Source organism: Calypte anna, chromosome 28 (genome assembly GCF_003957555.1).
Source record: "Calypte anna isolate BGI_N300 chromosome 28, bCalAnn1_v1.p, whole genome shotgun sequence".
In the NCBI taxonomy this organism is placed as follows: Eukaryota; Metazoa; Chordata; class Aves; order Apodiformes; family Trochilidae; genus Calypte; species Calypte anna.
Genome location: NC_044273.1, coordinates 2,786,507 through 2,807,278, shown reverse-complemented (window position 1 = coordinate 2,807,278; position 20,772 = coordinate 2,786,507). Strand labels below are relative to the sequence as shown.

The 20,772-nt window shown below is 46.2% G+C and overlaps 1 long non-coding RNA gene across 1 annotated transcript in view; it reads right to left on the bottom strand.

Moving 5' to 3' along the window:
- The window catches only part of LOC115599837, a 32,355-nt gene extending 11,840 nt beyond the window's left edge, over positions 1-20,515 (bottom strand). The window contains exons 1-8 of the long non-coding RNA XR_003988637.1: positions 20,481-20,515; positions 17,939-18,032; positions 14,057-14,142; positions 12,141-12,256; positions 11,089-11,170; positions 9,874-10,023; positions 6,533-6,635; positions 5,562-5,639 (exon numbers count right to left, since the gene is read on the bottom strand). This is a non-coding gene — a long non-coding RNA (uncharacterized LOC115599837). The remainder of the gene's footprint in view (positions 1-5,561; positions 5,640-6,532; positions 6,636-9,873; positions 10,024-11,088; positions 11,171-12,140; positions 12,257-14,056; positions 14,143-17,938; positions 18,033-20,480) is intronic.
- Between the last annotated feature and the right edge of the window lie 257 nt (positions 20,516-20,772).

The window sequence follows — 20,772 nt, the reverse complement described above, 5'->3', positions numbered from 1 at the left end:
TGTGTAAATGGCACGGGAGGTGTTATTTCTGCGAAATGCCTTGAGCTGATTTAAGTTCCAAACACAAGAGCTACGCAGCGAGGCAGAACAGCGTTCGTCTGGTGTGGGGTTTAATTGCAGGGAATCATTGGGAGCGTTTCACTGTTACAGCTTTTCTGCCTAGGCCAAGATAATCTGGAAGCGAAGCCACATCCCTCACAGCAAACAGATTTGTTCCTTCCCGTGGCACAATATGTACAGCTGATAATCTGTTCCTGACTGATAATGTGTGGCTGGAGCGAGGGATAAATATTCAAGGTAATAAATAGCCTAGCTTAGAGAAGCAAAGCTTTAGTTACCAGAACCTATTTTTAGGTCATAAGTTGAATTTAAATAGCTCTAATCTTTACGTGGGGAATTGGCACAGAGTTTTCTCCTGTTCTATTGTATTTGTGTTTCTTTTCCTTTCCAGGGTAATCAGATTAGCTTAATTATTTTCTATTATTATTATTCTGTCTGTCATTATTCAGCCCATCTAGCCATCCACCCATTTAGGATTTGTCTGGAATTACCTAGGATTATCCTCCTAATGCATGATGCCTTCACACAGAATATCATTTTTGTTGCTAAGAAACTGCTTTTGCATAACAGACACCGTGGGCCTCATTTTCACTTCAGCAGCTGTGAAAGTCAAGGGGACCAGCAGGTGTTTGGTGCTCTGGGGAGCCAAAAACCAAAGTGGCCATGGCAGGATTCCCACCCAAGGTCTGACTGTGTGCCAGCGTGTCACCTACGTCTGCTGTGTGCTTGGGGACACTTGAAAAGGACCAGAGGTGTCTTGAGCATCTCCAGAGTGTCAGTGCTGTGCTGGGACAGGAGGAGCAGTGGGATGTCTGCCAGGTGAGGGTATTCTGTGTCCCCCTTGGGGTCACAAGCAAAGAATTGTGTTCCCCTGGTAGCTGGCAGCAGTGAGTTTGGGTACGTGGGGTCTGTTTTAATGCCAACATGCTCATCCCTCCTGTGCCTGTCGGGGTGAACAGGCTGAGTGTGTGCAGGGCTGTGTTACCTGGAGGTGTCCCTGGCCCTGCTTGTGCACATCCAGGTGTGGAACCCCCAGTGCTGGGTTTGTTTACACTGCAGGTCAGGGCACTGAGATGGTGACGTTTCCCCTCCGTGCTGTGCAGGCTCTTGCACGTTGCTATGGTGATCAGATGTGCTCCCACTTTTATCCCAAGTATCTGTTAACCAGAGCTTCCTATTAATTTCCCAGCTGTCAAATGCATATGGAATTTACTGGATCACCAGGTAGGATTCTTAGGCCCCAAATTTACATCAGTCTGCTCCTAAGTTCTTGGGAGGGCTGTCAGAAACATCACAGGGGAGAAGTGCAGCTGATGAAAATGTGTTTTTTCCACAAATAAAGAAATTGCTTAGTAATGAGAGAATAAAGAGAGCAAGGAGGGGTGTCACAACAGCCTCTCCCTGTAGATCTGTGAGTGTGAAACATACTCAGGCCTCAACCTAGCTCCCAACCCAGCTGTAAATGGTTTGTTTGGTCTGGAAATCAGAGCCAGCTGAACATGGGGGGAGATGGTTGGAAATGCATCAGCCTGGAAAGTCTGGTTCATCCTGGTCTCAGTCCTGTGTGACATTAATTCTCCTGCTTCCTTAGGTTTCTCTTACTGAGGTCACCACAAAAATAATCAGTGTCCCCAAGTAGGGCACTGAGGTGATGGAGACAGCACCCACGGGTGAAAACCCTGAACAAGACCAACATCAGAGGTGCAGCTCCTACTTCCAGCTGACACAAAAGCCAGGAATAAAAGATCCATGGGTGACCATAGGTAGCATGCTCCCTGCATCCTCCTGAGCTGCTGCTCATCAGAGAAGCTGCCAGGAGCCCTTCCTGTGCAGGTGGCAGCTGAGTTACACAGAGTAAAATTCAACACCCAGCACAGGAGTGAAGGGCTCAGAACTATCACACCCCCCCAAGGCCCTGGAGACACCCGTGAAGGTTTTGTAGTGTAATGCAGATAAAACCCCAGCCACTCTTCTGAGAATATAGAGAGAAATTAAATACCCACCAGAGGAAGAAAAGATAAAAAAATGAGACGTTTTGACAAGGCTGCCAGCTTGTGTGGCAGGAGGGTTAATTTTTTTTGAAACTGCCATTTCATATTCCCTTTCAGACGAGCTGAATTACACAGTACTGGCTGCTGGAAGAGTTGCATAATTTTCCTCACAGAAATAATGACAGGGTACTTAAAAAGCAAGTGAATGGATGGCTGAAGTATTGGGCAGAGACTTAAGAAATCTAGGCTGAGACCTCCCCTTTCTAGAGACTCATTTTGTGACCTTGGGCTGGTCATTTCATCTCCTCATGCCTTATTTCCCTGCCAATAACATGGGAGTAATAACTGTTCTTTTCTGTCTTCCTTATTTCAACTGCAAATGCAGATTTTCCACGTTGCCAAAGAGCTCCCATGCATGCTCAGGTGTCTGGGACAACCATAATATACAATGAAGATAATAATAAAAGGGCTTGGATATACAATTTGGAACATTTTGAAGGCTCAAGAGTTTCTAATCCATTGTTCCACATCTCAGTCCTCAAAATGTGGAGAACTTTGGAGCTGTGCTAAGAGTTCCAAAAGCATATAAATAATTTAGGAGCAAAGTCCATGCTGATTTACTGAACTCCCAAATTGCTTCCAAAACTGTTAGTGGATAATTTAGATGCCTGAAAATTTTTCTGCAAGGTCTTTGTGCTCAGTCTGTCATTGCATTAAGGGGTAGCAGCAGACTGAGTCAAGAGCCTCATTTTTTCAGTGTTTAAATTTAGCTTTGCAGGCAGCTGTGTACCAAGTTTTTCTTAATTGTTTCAGCTTTTAGGGGTTTGTCTGATTTCCAGGAGTCAGAGAAAGATAGCTTCTTGCTGCTAGCTCCACTGAAGACAAGATCTTCTATACAGTTAAGCAACTACATGAGAAATCTGCTGTACAAAGGGAACAATTTTAAAAATAGTGAGAAATGGCACCATGACATTAACAGGAACAATGACCCAATACCCAGCTTGCTGCAGGGGCTTTTGTCCTGTAACTACCTTCATCATTAAGGCTTGTGATGACATTATTTTCTGTGCTTATACAGGGCATGAGGCCACAGCTACCTGGAAGGAAGGATCTTGATCAGACTGCAGAAGATGAACAGGCAGGAGAGGCATGTTGAGTAACACTCAATCAGTGTAGTTTCATTTACATTAGACACCAGCCCAGCAATTTCCACATTTAATGGTTGCACTGCTGCCCTCTGAATTTTTCTAGATTTAATATAGCAGTGGGGGAGTGCAGGAGAGGGGGACTATGGGTTGTTCTTGCTTATGATACATGGATCTTTTCTTTCATGCACCATCAAAGGACAGCAATTTGTACAATTGTTAAATTCCTTTGGCAGTAGATTCCCTGGGATGGAGAAGCACTGCTCTGCTCCTGCCTCCCAGACTCTCACAGGAGACAGACAGAGGATCTTTGGATCCATCCCTCTTCCAAACAGGACACTAGAAAGGCTCTGAGGCAAATGGCAAGGTAGCAAGAGGACCTTATTTAGCCCTGTGCCTTGAGCTCAGATGGCTTCTGTAGAGCCACTAATTGCCTGCTTTGCCAAGTCACCCCCTCTGTCGCCTGCCTCAGTTTACCTGGATAACACGTGGCTACCTGCCAGGAGTTGTGATGGAATGAAGTGCTCAAATACAGAAGGGGTGAGGGACATAGAGACTATTAGATAGAGCAAGAACTAAATTATCTGTCTTCCTAGCAGGCAAGAACTGCTGCTTCCTTTGACAGAGGCACCCAGTGCAGCAGAGATCAGCCTAAGAAGCTGCAGCAGGTCAATAGAGAGGTAGGAAATAGAACCCATTCAATACCAGAAATATTAGGACTCACTAAGAACCTGGATGTTATTGACTGGCTTTGAAGGCTGTAAACTCTGTTTGTAAACTACACAGCACAGACATGGGGGGGTCAGGGGACTCTCTTCAGCTTGTAGCCACCTGCTGCACTTGCTCTGGTGCTCTGCTGCACCAGCTCTACAGATAACTGTCCAAAACTGTTCTGTTTTCAGCCTCAGTGAGTCAGTGGAGAGAAAAGCTGAAAGGAATTAAGTTCCTAAATCACATATGCCACAATAATGATGACAAGTGTTCAGTGCTGAGCACGTCCTGTTTCAAGTTAAAAAAGAAACAAAGAAAATGCTGTACAGCACCAACCCAAATTATTGAAGCCATCTTCAGTACTTACTTCTACCACTGACCTCAGCAGGATTCATGAGTTTCATTTTCACACCTAAATACCTTTGAAAATGGAGGCTCTGGGTGGTATTGGAAAGTTGTTCTTTCTGTGTTTTCAAGCCCTGTGGGAAGCAAAGGGCCAGATTTTCAAAGCAGGCCCTGTGGGCAGAAGGATACAGGCAGGGGCTCAGTGTACCTGGAGACCTCTCTGCTCTCAGCAGCTGGTGGGTGAGTCCTGCCCCAGATTTGTTGTGGGATCTTTCAGTCAGACATATTATGACAGTTGATTTTTATGTGAAGTTGCCTTGAAGTTAAAGCCCACAGCTTGGTTCTTCAGGGACACTTCTGTTGCTTCACTCAGAGCCTAAGTTTGGTTAACTTCAAAAGGATGGGAACTGAGGAACAGCATAAGAAGTCACAATAAAACCTCCAGCACACCAAAGCACTTCAGCACACCCAGTTCCTGGGTCCATCACAGACAGGGTTCTCTGGGGGCAGCCAGCCTGGCTTCTGGCAGGGAGGGTGAGGGTCTGTGCTGTATGGCAGGCTATGATTTGTTGTCACCTTTATTAATCAGAACAACAAAATCACTAGTCTTCCACACAGAGCCAGACCACCAAGAGCAGCTCTTCCTCTTTAGGGTTGTGCTCCTTCATGTCTTCTGTTATCCATACTTGGTTGTTCTCATTTTTCCCCCACTCATTTCTTATTTCAGGGGTGGGTGCTGCCCTTTGCAGTGTCTTTTGTGAGACCATGTCAAACCTCACTATAACCATCTGTCCAATTTTGTGACTGTAACTGAATCTCTGCTCCATTTTCTCACTCAGGAAACTATATATGCCTATAAAAACTTGGATAGTGTTGGGTTTGTTTCTTTTCCAGGGATATCAGGGCTCAGCAGGGTCTCCTTTTTCCCTTACCCTATAATAAACTTCTCCAGGAGTGCTCTGTCAACCTGTCTATCACTCACCTGTATTTTGGTCTGATTAACCCAAGCAAATGCAATATATACTTGGGAATACTAGAGAAAAAGAATCCATTAGCAAAGACAAAGACAGTGATGGTGCCAAGTCACCTGGAATCCCACTGAGTGACTGCTGTAAGCAAGAAAACTGAAACCTTTCTCTGGATTTGTTGATGAGCAGTTTTTCTTTCACCCCAGGTTTAGCCTTGCTTCTACAACCAACTTTTTGCTGTTAGTACCTTGCACGTGGCATGGATGAGGTGTGAAAGGACAATGCTGGCTCACATCCATGAAAGAATCCCACTTGTTTCTTTTTGCCCACTGTTTACTTACCTCAGCCACTGGAATCAGGAAGGGATGACATCCTTCCTGTCTTCAAACCAAGCCTGTTAAATGCACTTCTGTAAGCAGCTGTTAAAAAAAAATAAAAAGAAAGAAACAGAAGTATCCTTCAGCAGAGGCTGTGCTGTGGTGAAAGGCTCCTTTCAAATGAGTATTCAGCAAAAAGAGAGGGTTTGCTGGTGCTGACAGAGGTTGTGCCCCATGCAAACTCACCCAGAGCAGTCAGGTCCCTCCCTCTTGTGCTGGTTTTTTTTTTTTGTTTTTTTTTTTTTTTCTTTTAACATATGTGCTTTCTCTGGACACTTTAATCAAACTCCAGATGGGTTATTTCAATATGGGGATTTGTGCTGCTCAGGAGATAAGAGTCCATTGTGCTAGCTTAGGTAGCAAGTGTATTTTTGATAGCTAGAGCTGATACCAGGAGATGTCCAGGTGGTCTTATTTAACAGGGGGTATTAGTGCTACTGCCATTGTCCAGGAAATCAGATAAAACTGCAGTCCAGGTGTTACCCTACACCATGTTTGTATAATGACATTGCCAGCTGCTGATTGCTGCATTAAAAGAGAGACCAAACACTGCAGAAGGGGATATTTTCTTGCATGAGGTTCCCAGCACCCCCAAGCTTCCCGAGGTGCTCTTTAAAATGCAAAATTTCATCTGAATATGAAGTGTCCCAGCAGTGAGCCTGCACTCCTTGCTGACACTGAGGACAGCTTTCCTCTGCTACCTGCCTGTGCCTGCCCTGGCTTTGTATTTCCTAAACCAAGGCTTTTCCTCTGAACTCTCCCATATTTTCCTCTCTGCCCTAGCCCAGAGTGTTCTCAAATGAAAACACTTTGTGGGAACAGATGATTTTTAGAAATATGCTGCCCAGGACAATTTCTGCTAAGGATAATTAGAAGAGAGAATGATTTGTAAAGATTAATAACTTGAGAGAGAAGACAGTTTGGGAAGTGCTAACCTGGACTCTTGTCACTTCAGGTGACAAGAACACTTCACAGTCCTTGTTCTGGAACAGCACAGTGACACACCAGGTCCAGGAAGAGATTTGTCACAAATTCTCCCTAGAAAATAATATCATCATCAAGACAGAAGAAGTAGTACAAGAAGAAGTTCTTGTACACAAGAAGCTCAAGTTACTTCTTGTGTACAAGAACAAGGCATTTAGTAGCAAACAAAAATTCCAAGCTCAGAGGTGTGTGAGACTTTTGTCTGGACTTCTGAGAGCAAGAGCTGTCTCTGTAGGGCCATTTTTCTCCCTGTGATATTTTTTCAGGATGAGATCTGCCACTTCTAGTTTGTCCCAGAGCTTTCAGCAAGGCAGAAGCTTATGGTGGCAGATGAACCCCATGGTGCTGAGAGGTTGCTGTAGTTTCTTCCTAATTGTTTATAAAGAGAAGATCTAAACTTAGCTGCAGAACATGGGGAAAAAAAAAAGCTTGGTTAGGAAGAGCAGGGACTGAGGAGCTTAGCCTCCAGCTATTTTAGAAGAGGTTGGCTCATGGCAGAGATCCCCAGCTGCACTTCCAGGCTGTAAATTAAACAAACAATATTTCCTATATACCAGACCACAGGGATGGGAGAGAGAACAGTGTGGCCTTATTGCTGTTATTTCCTTTTGTTACAATCTCTCTCCTCTGCCCCCCACCTCCTTCTCAAACTATTCTGGCCCACTTTACCTGATTTGTTATTTATTACAATGGTTTAAAGAGAGGCAGGGGGAAAAATGCTCAGTGCAAATTGTATTTTGGGCTGTTGTGCTTTGCCTCTTTGGCAGATACTAAATCTCTCTGGCAATGCTCCTCTGTATAGGATTTGTCATTAAATGCAATTAAACAAACCCTGCAGGTGTCCATGATCAGGCCTGCAGCAGCCCATTCACAACTGCAATGTTATTATCATCCTGACAACAAAACACCAGATATTTCCTGAGTTCCTCTGATCGATGAGCTTGCCTGCCTTGGAACTGGAGGGAGGAGAGAAAGGGGGAACAGAGTGGTTCAAGTGCTCTTTAGACTTATTGATGGAAAAGTCAAAAAGCTGCTCAGCAATCAGAGAGAAGGTGGAAAGGGAAGAAGGCAGAGGAAGGGCTGAAAAGGAAAAAATGAGAGGAGTGTTTGGGAGCAAGAAAGCTACAAATGAGGCAATATATCACATGGTCTCCATGTACCCAGTGATTTTGTCAATGCACAGGGCTAGAATTTAGGAGGAGGCAAGCAAGAGATTATTAACATTTAATAAACATTAAAGAAACATAATTTAGCCTATTAACAGTTAGGCTTTAGAGTGTCAAGTGAGTCATATAGGCTGCCTTTGCAGTCAGTGCAAAAATTAATCTCAACCTAAGGCAGGACTTGACTGATAAGCAGACAGAACTATCTGTCTGTCTCTGTTAGCTGGAGGCAAATAATCAGATCAGCTCCCCAGCTAATTGCAAATCCCACCTGTAACAGCCAAAGGACTTGGCTTTTCCTGACTGCATGTTCCTTTCCATCTTCATTCACAAGGAAGCATTTCCTGGCATGGCTATCAGGAGAGCTTGCTACAGAGGCATTGCTAATAGTATTTGTAGAAATACTATTACAACAGATACAACAACATTGACACCAGAATTGTTGTGTGCTCTGACACTCCAAGAACAAGAAAAAAAAGTCCTGTGGTTTATGTCAGCCATCCCTGGCAGCCAGCAGAGGAGGAAGGGCAGGGATTCTCAGGGGACCAGCTGCCAGCAGGGCCAGGGAGAGGGAAAATTTTGCCAACATCAGCCAAATTATTCTGCCTGAATCCTTTGCTCAGCTCAGCCTCAGGGTGAACCACTCAGCCCAGTTTAGCCCAGTTCAGCCCAGTTGATTGCTGGGGCACAGGTAGAATTGCAGTGACTGGGCATAGCTTGTATCACAACAGAGCCTTTGCAAATGCAAGGTACCCCAGGAATAAACCATTTTTAGGTTGGATAAAGGGAGTTAAGTGCATAGGCTTCAGTAGCCTCTGTGCATATGTAGAGTGTAAGGATGATTCTTTACCTCTACCAAAAAAAAAACCTCCTGTCAAGGTCTCTGCCTAAGTTTTTATAGCCTCATCTGAAATGCCCAGCTGGACAAACAACCTGGAGCTCATGTTTATGGGATTATGGCAGAAGAAGGCAGGATTTCTGCTATCACTCCACAGGTCTCAGGATGACAGTCTCCCCAGACTGTGCCTCTAGATAGATGGCTGTGCAGCAGCTCCCTGGTTGCTTGGGCAGTCCAGATTTCTGTACCAAGAAATGTTCTCTCTTTCCTACTCTCCTCAGACACTGGAGGGTTATTTTCTACAACTTGGTGTATCCTTCTTTCCACCAATTAATCTGCTTCTTTGTGCCACTTGCAAACCCATGGGAATTACCTAGTGGCACAAGTCAGTGCTGCTCTACTGAAGTCAGCAGAAGTGCCCTGTTCCTCTGGTACCACAGAATTTGGCCCTCAAGTCTACCTGTGAAGTGTCAATTCACTGAACACCCCAGTGGTTCCTTAGTTGTGATCCTTGGGTCAGTGGGGATCTGCAAGGGTTTGGAAAGATCCACAGCTCCCAGGAGTGTTTATGGGCAAGTCTAGATTTCATGGCTTCTCCTGTAGGTCTTGGGGACATTTGAGGTGACACAGGTTGAGAGCCAGGCATGCAAAACCAGCACTGCACCTCTCTGGTTTCTTCCATTTCCCTCAGACCCTGCTCTCTGCCAGGTCTGCTAAAATCTGGAACCATCTCTGTAGGATTTGCACTGGGGTGACAAAGCCAACACAAAGGGATGTGCTCTCTTCCAGGGAAGAGAAAAAAAAAAGACAAGAACTGGCATGTCCCAGCTTCCACTCTGAGGAGCACAGTGACTGCTAATGAGCGTCCCTGGGACAGACCTTCAGCTGGTGTAAATGAGCACAAGCTGATTTTAAGTCCAGGAGGACTTGAGTGGAGCAATGCTGATTTACAGCAGAGGAGCAGCTGGTCCAGGGCTCAGGCTGGCTGTGGAAAAACCCCCTGGAGTTTCCATCAGTGGGTGTGAGAGCAGGGTAGGAGCTGGCTGTGTGTGTGAAGGGGTGCAGAAAGTAAATAAAGGGAAGGATGGGAAATGCACATCTTACTGGATTGACTTGGCCAACACTTTGGGGTTTTTTTCCCTCTCTCCACTTCCCTCCTTCCTCACCTCTCTCACACACTCCCTCTCTGTGCTGCTCATCTCCCTTTGTGCACCTCTTACCCACACTCTCCTCTCTAAACAGGTGCAGTTGCCACTCAATAGACTTTAATTACCACTTCAAGGGCTCTCACCAGGGTCTGCTGGGAGGGTGGAGATGAATTTTCCTGAGGATTAAGCGAAGGTCTGAGTTCTTTTTAGTCAGATGGCAATATTGCTGTTAGGCTGCATCCTTCCAGATATTGTTTCTTCATGTTCTCTCTCTGCTTGTGTTAACAAAAATGCTGAAGAAGGGGGGAAAAGGTAAAACAAACCTCTAGACATTAGTTAGATTAATTATCAGGAAGGCAAACTGGGCCAGAGAAACATAGTGTGGACCATTACAGCTGGGCTTCTAAAACATTATTTCAGCTAGCAAATAAGGGGCCCAGTTTTCAGAACTGGAGAGCTCAGCATCTCCAAAGATCTCAGTGGGAAACTGGGGTCTAAAAATGCAAGTTGTTTTCAACCACTTTGCCTTCTTCTTTTGCTCCACACTCTTCCCATCCCAGCTCAGTGGAGAAATGCACCATTAATGGATTCTGCTTCTACCCCTGGGGATTCCTCCAGAGTGAACATTGAAGTTGATTTCCATCTTCAACATAGTTTGCTCATGATGGAGAGTTGTTCCCAATGTTTCACTCATAACATTATTACTGTTATTAAGTTCCTCTGCCAAAGGCAGGCCTGGAGAAGGCAGAGCAGAAGCTTATTAAGTCTGTTGGATCTGCTTGAAACTGCCCAGCATTTGGCCATGCACCTGTGGACAACTGCAGAGGCACCAGAAATGTATAAACTCCTGTGCTCCTGTGCTAACTGTTGCACCACTGGGAAAGACAGGAGCTGGAAACACCACAGAATCTTTTGGGACAGGGAAAGTTTCCAAATACCCAAAAAAAATTTCAAAATTTTCAAAATTAGCTTTTGCTCAACATCACTGGTTTTAATTTTTTCAAAACCTTAAAAGGAGGAAGGAGGTTGGTTTTGCAGCAAATGAAGCAACATTTTCTTCTGCCTAAATTAAGCTTGTTTTCCTCAACAAGCAAACTGGGGAAGCAGTGAAACCAAACATTTTGCACATGAGTTTGCCATGCAGTGTTTTGCCTAAAGCAGCTGGGCACAGGAAACATCTGGGCTTCTGCTGGGCACAGGTCCCCATGCACTCACCTGTGTCCATGCCAGGGAGCAGACAGCACCCACTGAGCTCTCCTGCACCCACCCCCTGAGCCAGCTTGTGTCTTGGGTGAGTGTCAGGCTCCTCTTATGCCTTGGGCATCAGTAGCCACAGAGTGAGACTCAGAGGTTCTTACCTGTCCTGATGTCTCTGGCAGTTTTTTCCCACCCAAGGCTGTGTGCTCCTGCCTGCTCTGGGTGTCAGGCTTTACCTGGGACCTGCAGCATGAAGAGAGGAGAGATGAAGGAAGGATGGATGGGCACTGAAGGGAAGATGCTGGGCAGAAAAGCAGTCATCATAATTGCACTTTTCTCCAAAGACATCACTTAGTCTGACTGGGAATGTTCTGCCAGCTCTCCTGACGTTCCCACTCTCATTTCTCAGGTCATGTCCTTCTACTTCTCACCAGAGGTCTTTCTTTTAGCTTCTAGGATTTTAAAATCCTTCTGTCTTCATCATCTCTTCATCCCTCCTTTCCTTCTCTTGTCTATTTTCCTTTCCAGGCCCACCTACCACATGTTCTCCTGCCATTTATGTGGGTCTAGGATGAGCATTGATCACAGCCATCTCAAACCCATCTCTCTCTTTTCCCAAAGAGCCAATGAAAATGTCACCCATGAGATAATCATCATGTTGCTCACGTCCCTTAATTGCTCTCAAAGTACCCATCGAGGCTGCAGAGCCTCTTTGAAAGGCAGGTTCTGGCCTTTGGCACATTATTGACAGGCTGTTGATAGGCCCCTTTGTTGAGGAGCAATTTTGTCCTTTTTGCTGTACAATTTTTTTGGTGTGTGGGGTGGGTTTATTTTTTGTTTTTTTGTTTTTGTTTTCTAAAGACAGCCCTTTCAGAGAGTGGATTTTAAAAGCAGGGCTGAGCTTTGAATGAGCAGACATCAGCCTTATTCCTGAGAAGCAGTGACATACATATGAGCTGAGAGTGACCAGCATGTTTCATGCAAGACTCCACAGGAGCTGTGAAAGAAGTGATGATTGGTAACTTCATCATAGTTGCCTTTTATTCCTTCCCCCTCTTAGATCTGGTAATTAGATGTTTACTTGCAGTGTATTACTAAACCATTAGGTGTCTTCTGTGCTCCAGCACATGGTCCCTGGTAAACAAGTTGACACTCAAGCTGTGCAGCAACCCATTTGGATCTATTAGTGATAATTCTTTTGTTTATTTAATACCTGCTGATTAACAGGGACTGAGATTTCCTCATCACAGCAGCCCTTCACCTTCTCCACTGCTCTGCAGGTCTGGGGCAGTTGCTGGTGAGCAGAACAAAGCTCTTGTTCTCCCATCCCTGTCATGGGCAGAGATCCTCCATTAGCAGCACCATGGCTGTGACACAGAGATGAGCAATTCTCACACCAGCTGCTGAGTCCTGGAGTACACAGACACACAGACACACACAGACACACACACAGACACACACAGACACACACACAGACACACAAACAGACACACACACAGACACACAAACAGACACACACAGACACACACAGACACAGACACACACAGACACACACAGACACACACACACACACACACAGACACACACAGACACACACAGACACACACAGACACACACAGACACACACAGACACACACAGACACAGACACACAGACACACACACAGACACACACAGACACACACAGACACACAAAGACACACACAGACACACACACACACAGACACACAGACACACACAGACACACACACAGACACACACAGACACACAGACACAGACACACACAGACACAGACACAGACACACACAAACAGACACACAAACAGACACACACAGACACACACAGACACACACAGACACACAGACACACACACAGACACACACACAGACACACACACAGACACACAAACAGACACACACAGACACAGACACAGACACACACACACAGACACACACACACACACACACAGACACACACAGACACACACACACACACACAGGCACACACAGACACAGACACACACAGACACACACAGACACACACTTTAAAGCCACCTCTTTAATATAGATTCATTTGGATGTGTCCCCCATGGAAGCTGGTGTCCCACTGCTGGATGCTGCCTGTGAACCTCCATCTAACCCTGCCAAAGCCTCCAGTGTGGCAGCACCACCACGTCCCTCTCTCCATCCCAGCAGCCTTCCAGCACAACCCTTTTCCTGAAACCTCCAGGCTACCTACAACTAAAAACCCATCCCTGACAGAAACCCAATTCTTTCCATCTCTGAAACAATGTCCCTTGGAATGATTTGGCTGCTAATGAACCCCCACTGAGCTGCTGTGTTTGGGAGCCACTGGTGTGCATTTTAACAAGGAGCTTTCTCTGGGTGGATGTGCAGACACAGAGCCATGGAATGCTGCTCAGCATCCTAAGCCCCACATTAGGAGGAACCCTGGGACACTTCCACAGAGACTGCCTGAAGGTCATCATCTCTCCCAACCTCCTGGCTGTCCCTAACCAAGTGCTCTGCTTCCAGGAAACAGCTCTGGGGATGAGAAAGTTTTAACCCTGAGGCATCACTGGCAACAAGGAGGGGGAAAGTGCTCGTTGATTAGAGGGCAGAAGGAAAATGCAAGGGGTTTGGGTGTTCAGAAAAATCTCCAGCGTGCTGTGATTTGGTTGTTGAAGCCTCTAAGGGACTGGAAGCCCTTGAACTTCATTGTTTTCTGAGGCAGTCTGGCCAAATCATAAGAAATACTTGAACACACTGCAGTCCACCTCACATTTCTCTTAGAATCCTGCATGATTAAAATGATGCATCCCAGAACTTCCCCCCACAGAAACCTCTTCCATACATTACATCCACTTCAATTTATATATATATATTTAATTATTTTTGGGGGGGGTTATCAAACACGTTGCAGGGAATAGAATGCATTTGCATTATTTAGAGCAGTGTAGGTTACACAGAACAGAGCCCATTCTGTCAAAATTCAGGAAAAGAAGTTATTTCTAAACTATTTCCTCACTAGCAGGGCTTCAGGAGAATATAATGCTTGTCTTCTAGAAAAAGAAAGTTAATTTATTTTTAAAAGCTGTGAACTCCTTAGCTGGCATCTATTGTTCTACCTACCTGTTTTGCACCTTGTCAGGCTCTGTAAAAGCTGCACACTCCTCAGTTGCCCAACGCAGCATCCTCAGCACGTTGTGAGAACTGTGCTAAAATAAAACATTGGCTGAATTAGCTGGGGAGTATTAGAAAGATGATAAGAGATAAGCTAGGAGAAAACAAGATGATAAATAGGTCTGGTAAGATAGATGGATAATCTTCCCCCCTGGCCAAACATGAGAAGATAATAACCTCTTTCTTTTCCATTTGCACTTGGACCTCCAGAGCTTTATGAATATCACTTCATTTGGTTTTCTGGTACCTCTGTGAACTGGGTATCACAATATCCATTGTTACAGAGGAAGGAGCTGAGGTGCATTACTTAGGAATAAGTTCAAATTTAAGATTAGGGCTGCAAAAAAAAATCAACCAAGCTGTTCTCAGCTCTCCCTGTGCCTGGGGACAAGCTGGTAATTCAGAGCTGCAGCTGCCTTTTCACACACCTTAACAACCTGGATGAGCAGCCAAAAAGCTCATTTCACACTCAGGACTGTGACAGTGCTTTCTGAATTCAGAGAAGGCTTCTCTGATGTGTTCTTTGCTCTCTTTGCTCAGGAGAAATTCCCATTGCTTCTGCTGGATTCAGTGCAAGGGCTGAGTCTGCAGCCTGCAAAGCACAGGGCACTTCTCTGGAGCCTTTGCCCTCCAGATGGTGATCCCTGAACCCAGGGGGAGATCCTAAGTGCAGTTTTCTTTCACTTTGTGACATTGATTTTTCCAGGTACATTCACCTGGCAACACAGAGCAATGGAATACTTGCTTAGACAGAATTACAGACCACAACATGAAGAATTCTGTGAGTTGAAGTGGAAGGATTTGCAACTCTTCTCTCTGGGAACTGTGCAATTTTTTCCTCTTTCTTAAGAGAAACCCTACTTTAATGGCAGGGGGTGTTGTCATCTTAAGGATATTGCTTCTGATCTGGGGGGTTTGAATCCATTGCAGTTTTTATCTGGGCTGAAATCTTGTAGGTGGATTGTTGATCATGACTTTGGATTTTCAAAAGAAGTTAGCAGTTTTCCATACTTTATATTGGTGTTTGAGACACTTTGGAAGGGGACTAATTCTGAGAGAGGCAGGTGCTTAGAGGCCCCTGAAAATCAGAACTAATTGAAATATGACATGCTGGGCAGCTAAAACCTCTGAATGCTTTGGAGAATCACAGCAGGGGATGCTTTTCTGAACATGATTTGGGAAGACTGTACAGCCATATGGGACACAGCATAAAAGGAATATATTTTCATAACTTTATGGAAACATCTTTTAATCCACAGTTCCAGCCAAGTGTTTAATTTTAGGCCTGTATTTGATTCCTCTGGGAATTAAGTGCTGAAGTTTCTGCAACATAATTTTCCTGAAGTGAGGACTGATACTGTGTAAGTTGCTGTAGGTTTGTTGAATGAGAATTTCTGAATCAGTCTCCAAATGAAAATAAAACAAAAGGCAAAATTCTCCCCTCTCTCCTGAAAGGTGGTGCTGAGCAGGACACACAAGGTTTTTCTTGCAGGAGCAGAGCCACAGATTGTCCCATGAAATATCTGTTCTTTGCACTTCCTAAAAACCCCAAAGCTGGAGTCACAGACTGTGTTAAATGCTGGACAAACAGGGAGTGAAAGGGCTGTGCCCCAAAGAGCTGAGGGTCTCAGGCTGCTCCCTGTGGGGATGTAGCTGAGCAGCACAAGATTCTGCATGGCTGCAGGCAGCCACTTGAAAAGCAAACAAGGAAAGGTGAAAATAAACCCCACCCAGCTCCTTCCCTCAGCATCCAGCAACCCATCTGAGAAATCCCTGCTTGTTAGAGCCTCCCCTTCCAGCTCAGAGGCTGCTGAAGGCAGAACCTTGGTCTTGCCCCTGAGCTGCACTGCTCCACACAGGGCTGAGTGCTCTGGTTGTAAAGAAAGGACAGCTCAAAACTCCCCACTCATTACCCATCAGGAAGGGGCCAGATCTCCCAACTGAAACTCCAGGGAGCCATCTGGTCTCTGGAAAGAGCTCCTGGAGTCAGGGTGTGTGTGTGGAATGGCTGCAGCAGGTGAATGGCCCTGTGCATGCAAGCAGGGGAAGGAGCAGGGAGCCAGGAGTGGGCTTAAGGCTCCACTGAGTGAAAGAAAACTGAGGCAGAGAGGGTTTTTTTCCCTTTTGTAGGGGCAATCCTATAACTACAAGAGTGAGGTACTTCTAAAAAGGGCTTGGGTGCTTTCTGGGCATCCTGGAGTCAGGAAAATTCAGGCTCAGCTTGGGTTTGTTAGCAGTGAGCTATGGCTGGGGTTTCCAAAGCTGCTTGGAGGATAATTCCTTTTAATCTCAATGAGTGCTGAAAACTCCAGATATCCTGGGCAGCTCAAACTCAGATATCAGTATTGAATATTGTATTAACTGTTCCTTAGCTATATTTCTTATTATATCATCTCTAAGTAATGTTACTACATTCAAATCCCAGCATCTATTTTACTTAGGATCTGATTGACAAACCTATGTCAGCATCTAAAGGCTGATTATTTTAATAGAATCTACCAATGAATTTGGAACCCTCTTCCTACTTATGCTCAGGTGAGGTGGTGTATGCTGGCTTGCTTTACAAATCCCACCAGTATTTGTAGTTTAGAACATTTGTTCTAAACAAATGTTTTAAGCATTTGTTCTAAACTCACTCAGTGTTAAAGAGGGGTTAAACAAGGATGTACTTTGCAGCCACACAAGCAGCTTTTGGGGGGCCACCTGCCTATCCAGAACCTCTGCATCAATTTTCCTCACCTGCTTTTCATCTCCTCTGTCCTTTGGGTCTTTATCAGGACCTTAGGGTACTTCCATGGGGAGTTTATTTCTTTTTCTTTCCTAGTAATGGGTTGCTCTGAATTATCATAATGTACATAACCAGCCTTGATTTCAGTGAGCTGAAAATCCAAATTTTTTGCTTGGAGCTGTTCTGTAAGATCTAATCCTGTCCTTCTGTTGCATACCTAAATCCTACTGAAGTGTTTGCAGAACTGGGGGTGGATGCAGGTGCTTAAATTGAAGAGTATGCTCAAACCTCTGGCAGAGCCAGACCCTTCCTCTCCAGTGGAGATGATGGGGTTAGGTGGGACCAGGCTCCTGTGGCAGTGCAGTCATGGACAGACACAGGGACAGACAGACAGACAGACACATGGACAGACACATGGACACACAGACAGACACAGGGACAGACAGACAGACACATGGACAGACACACAGACAGACACATGGACAGACAGACAGACACACAGACAGACACAGGGACAGACACAAAGGCAGTGCAGGTGAACACAGGTGTTCAGATGAAACCCAATGTACAATTAATTGTGCCTGGAGCAGGTGTCAGCTCCTGGATCCACACACCAAGTTCAGGTGTCTGAGGCAGAATAAATCTCTGCCAAAGAGAGAAGAACCTCGATGTGTTTCTCCAAAAGCTGTTGCAGATCTTGTGTCTGCAATCCCCTCTCTTGTTCCTGCTGAGATTCCCAAGCACCTCCCAGTTTCCCAGCTCCTCACAGCCTGGAGCCCTACCAGATGCCATGATTGCAGTGGAAAAGCAGTTGATGACTGGAGTGGCTGGCAATGCACAGACAAATATTTGTGCAAGGCACACAGAGCCCAGGGACTGGAACACATTGTCTCTCTGATGGGAGGAGGAAAGGGGAAGGAGGATCTTGCCTTTCATAAAATTAAATAATGAAAATCTATACAGTGTTTCTGTCTAGCAAAACTTCCAGTGTTTCCTTCTATCAGGCAATGCACTGACCTCCTGCCAGATTGATTTCCACTTTATGCATTTTGCTAAATACTTTTAAGGGTCAGGAATGAAATTGAATTAAGTTCAGATCTTACCCTGATTCCCCTGTTCTTCAGAGCCCTCTCTGTAAGGGTTTCTCAGAAAAGAGACAGGATTGCATCCTTCTATGAGGTGCTTTTGTTTTGAGATCTATGGAAAATTGCCAGTAAAAAAAAAGGTGAAAAAAATTGCCCTAAAGAAATTCAAATGTGACTTCAGTGGAGCAATACACACTGCACAACACAAAATGTAGTTAGCTTGGAGGATATTATATCATCAGCCCTAATATTTTTTGCATTGCATACGAAATCAGATTAGGCAATTTCCCAAACTGTGGAGATAAACCTTTAAAGGCAGAAACAGGTATTTAGGGCAATATCATTTTCTGGTGTCTCCTCAAGTTCTTTTGCATACCTGTGTTGGGGCAGGAGATCAAGAACATGATTTCTTGCCCTTATTTTACAGCTGAACTTCAAAGGGAAAAAAAAAAAAAACCCAACCAAAACCTTATAGTGCTGTTGGAAGAGCCACAAGGTGCACAAGAGAACCTCAGCATTTTGTTGCACTGAAGAAAGGGCACAACCTGAGTCACTGTGCAGACACAGAGCTGACAGAACACAGTCAGAGAGGTAACAGGAGGAAGTGTCTCCAATCAAAGTCCCCAGGCAAGTGTTTCCACCTTTGGTTTGTTCAGTGTATGGAAGGTATATATATCCCTGAGGGCTGGCTGTACATTGAAGGCCTTAAGGAAATAGCAACTTTCTTTCCAAGTGTTTTTCTTTTTTCCCCCAAATAGTTAATTCCAGAACAGCAAGTAGGAATTTCCTTAAAATGGAGACAAGCTTTGCTTCCTTTTCCTCTCAGAAACTAACATTCTTGCAGAAAAATACAGGTGTAGAGACAGGAGATGGGGACAGTTGAGCCTTGGGTTATGTTGGCTTGTGGAGCCTCTGGCTAACGAAGTATTTAAATATCTGTTTAACAGAGCTGGGGGAGTATTTTCCATGAACAGGGATTCATATAGTGAGTAGTCTCAGCTTCCAAAAATGGAGAAAAAACCAATGCAGCCAATCACCTCAGCTGAGAATAGTGATTTGAAATGCTTTGTTTCCAAAGCACTCAACCACTGTACTTTTACCATTTTATGCATTTTTAAAAAATTACATCTGTGGTTTAATAACCTTAACAGGGACTAAAAATGCTTTTTTACAGCATTGTTCAAATTAAATTTATGAGTTGAAGCAGAGTTAAATACTTTGTCATTTTAATTCTGTCAAATTTAGGAAAGGAAAACTTTGTTTAATTTGATCCCATTCAATTTTTTATGGGTTATGTGTGTGTAAGCATTTTGTGAAAAAATCCACTATGATAGAGCTAGAGAGCTCTTCAATAGAACAGTCTGCCCATGGACCCTAAATGTGCCCCTAAAGCAAGACAAATCTTGAGTACTCAGAGAGAATAAACTACTGAGGAAAAATATTTTTAAAGAACTATTAATTAAAGAATTTGCTGCCAACAGCACCTTGGGGAAATATCCTCTTTCTCCTAGAAACTGGAAAATGTGAAGAGCAAGTTCACACACCAGTCAGACACGTTTTCAAAGGAAGAATTTGGAGGTTTTCAGCACAAAGCTTTGTGTTGCAGTGGATGGGTGGTGGAGATCACCTGCAGACCCATCCACTCGCTCCTGGCCCCTCACGTTGTTCCAGCCCAGCCCCGAGTCTCTTCTGGGGCTGTTGGGGACACTGCACCCAAATTTCTTCCCATCTCCCTTTCCCAGCCACATCCCAACTTTCCCGGCCCCTTCTCCATGCGGTGGAGCAGCCACCGCCTGGGCTGACCGGGGCTCTGCCTTCCCTTTCCCTCACGGGCTGCTGTCCCCTCCGGGACCGGACTCACCCCGGCCCGGTCCGTCCCTGCTGGGCACTCCGGTGCCGCCTCTCAGGTTCTGGGAGGGGGACTGGGCAGAGACCTGCCGGGACAGCTGCCGGTACCCGGTGCCAGTGCCCAGTACACTGTGCCCGGTGCTTGGTGTCAGTTCCCGTGTGCCGTACTGTTTCCCGTGCCCGATGCGTGGTACCCGGTACCGAGTGCCCGGTACTCGGTTCCGGTACTCGGTGCCGGTTCCCAGTGCCCGCTGTCAGATCCCGTGGCCACTGCCGGTACCCGCTACCGGTTCGCGTGCCCGGTGCCTCTTCCCACTGCTCGGTACCGGCCCCCTCTTCCCACTGCCTGGTACCGGCCCCGTGTTCCCACTGCCCGGTACCGGCCCCCGGTTCCGCTCCCCAGCACCCCCGCAGCCCCGGGCCGGCTCGGGCCCTGTCCGTGGTGCTGATTCCCGGCAACAGCTCAGGCCCCCCCCCTCGCTCCCCTTCCCCCGCCCCAGGGCCGGACCGGACCGAACCGGACCCTTCCCCTGAGCACCGCGGACGCTGCCGCCCCCAACCCCCGGCCGGGGACCCCCTGCCCATCCCCGTGGAGGCGGACCCGGCTCCACAGGTGTCCTCCCCCGGGGAACCGCAGCCGCCACCACCCCGGCGCAGCCAACCCCTCTCCGCCCTCCTCCGAGGCTGCTCCCCGCACCTCGTCCGCGCTCACCTGTCCCTGGGTCACCTTTGCGAGCAGAGGGGTTGGGAAAGCTGCCCTGCCTCTGCCTCGGGGCTTTTATCGGCCATCGGGGGGGCGGCGGGAGGAGCGCCCGGGCGGGGACTCTTGGTTTTGGCCAACGGGAGACGGCTTCTGGCTGGCAATGGAGAAATTGTACGGATTACATCATGGCGAGCTGCCGGAGCTTCAGTGTAAGAGTCTCCTCCTGGCGTCAAGGCGGTCCTGAGCAGGGGTGGTGGATAGCAACAGGTCTGGCCATGGGGGAAGGACTCCTGAAGCCCTT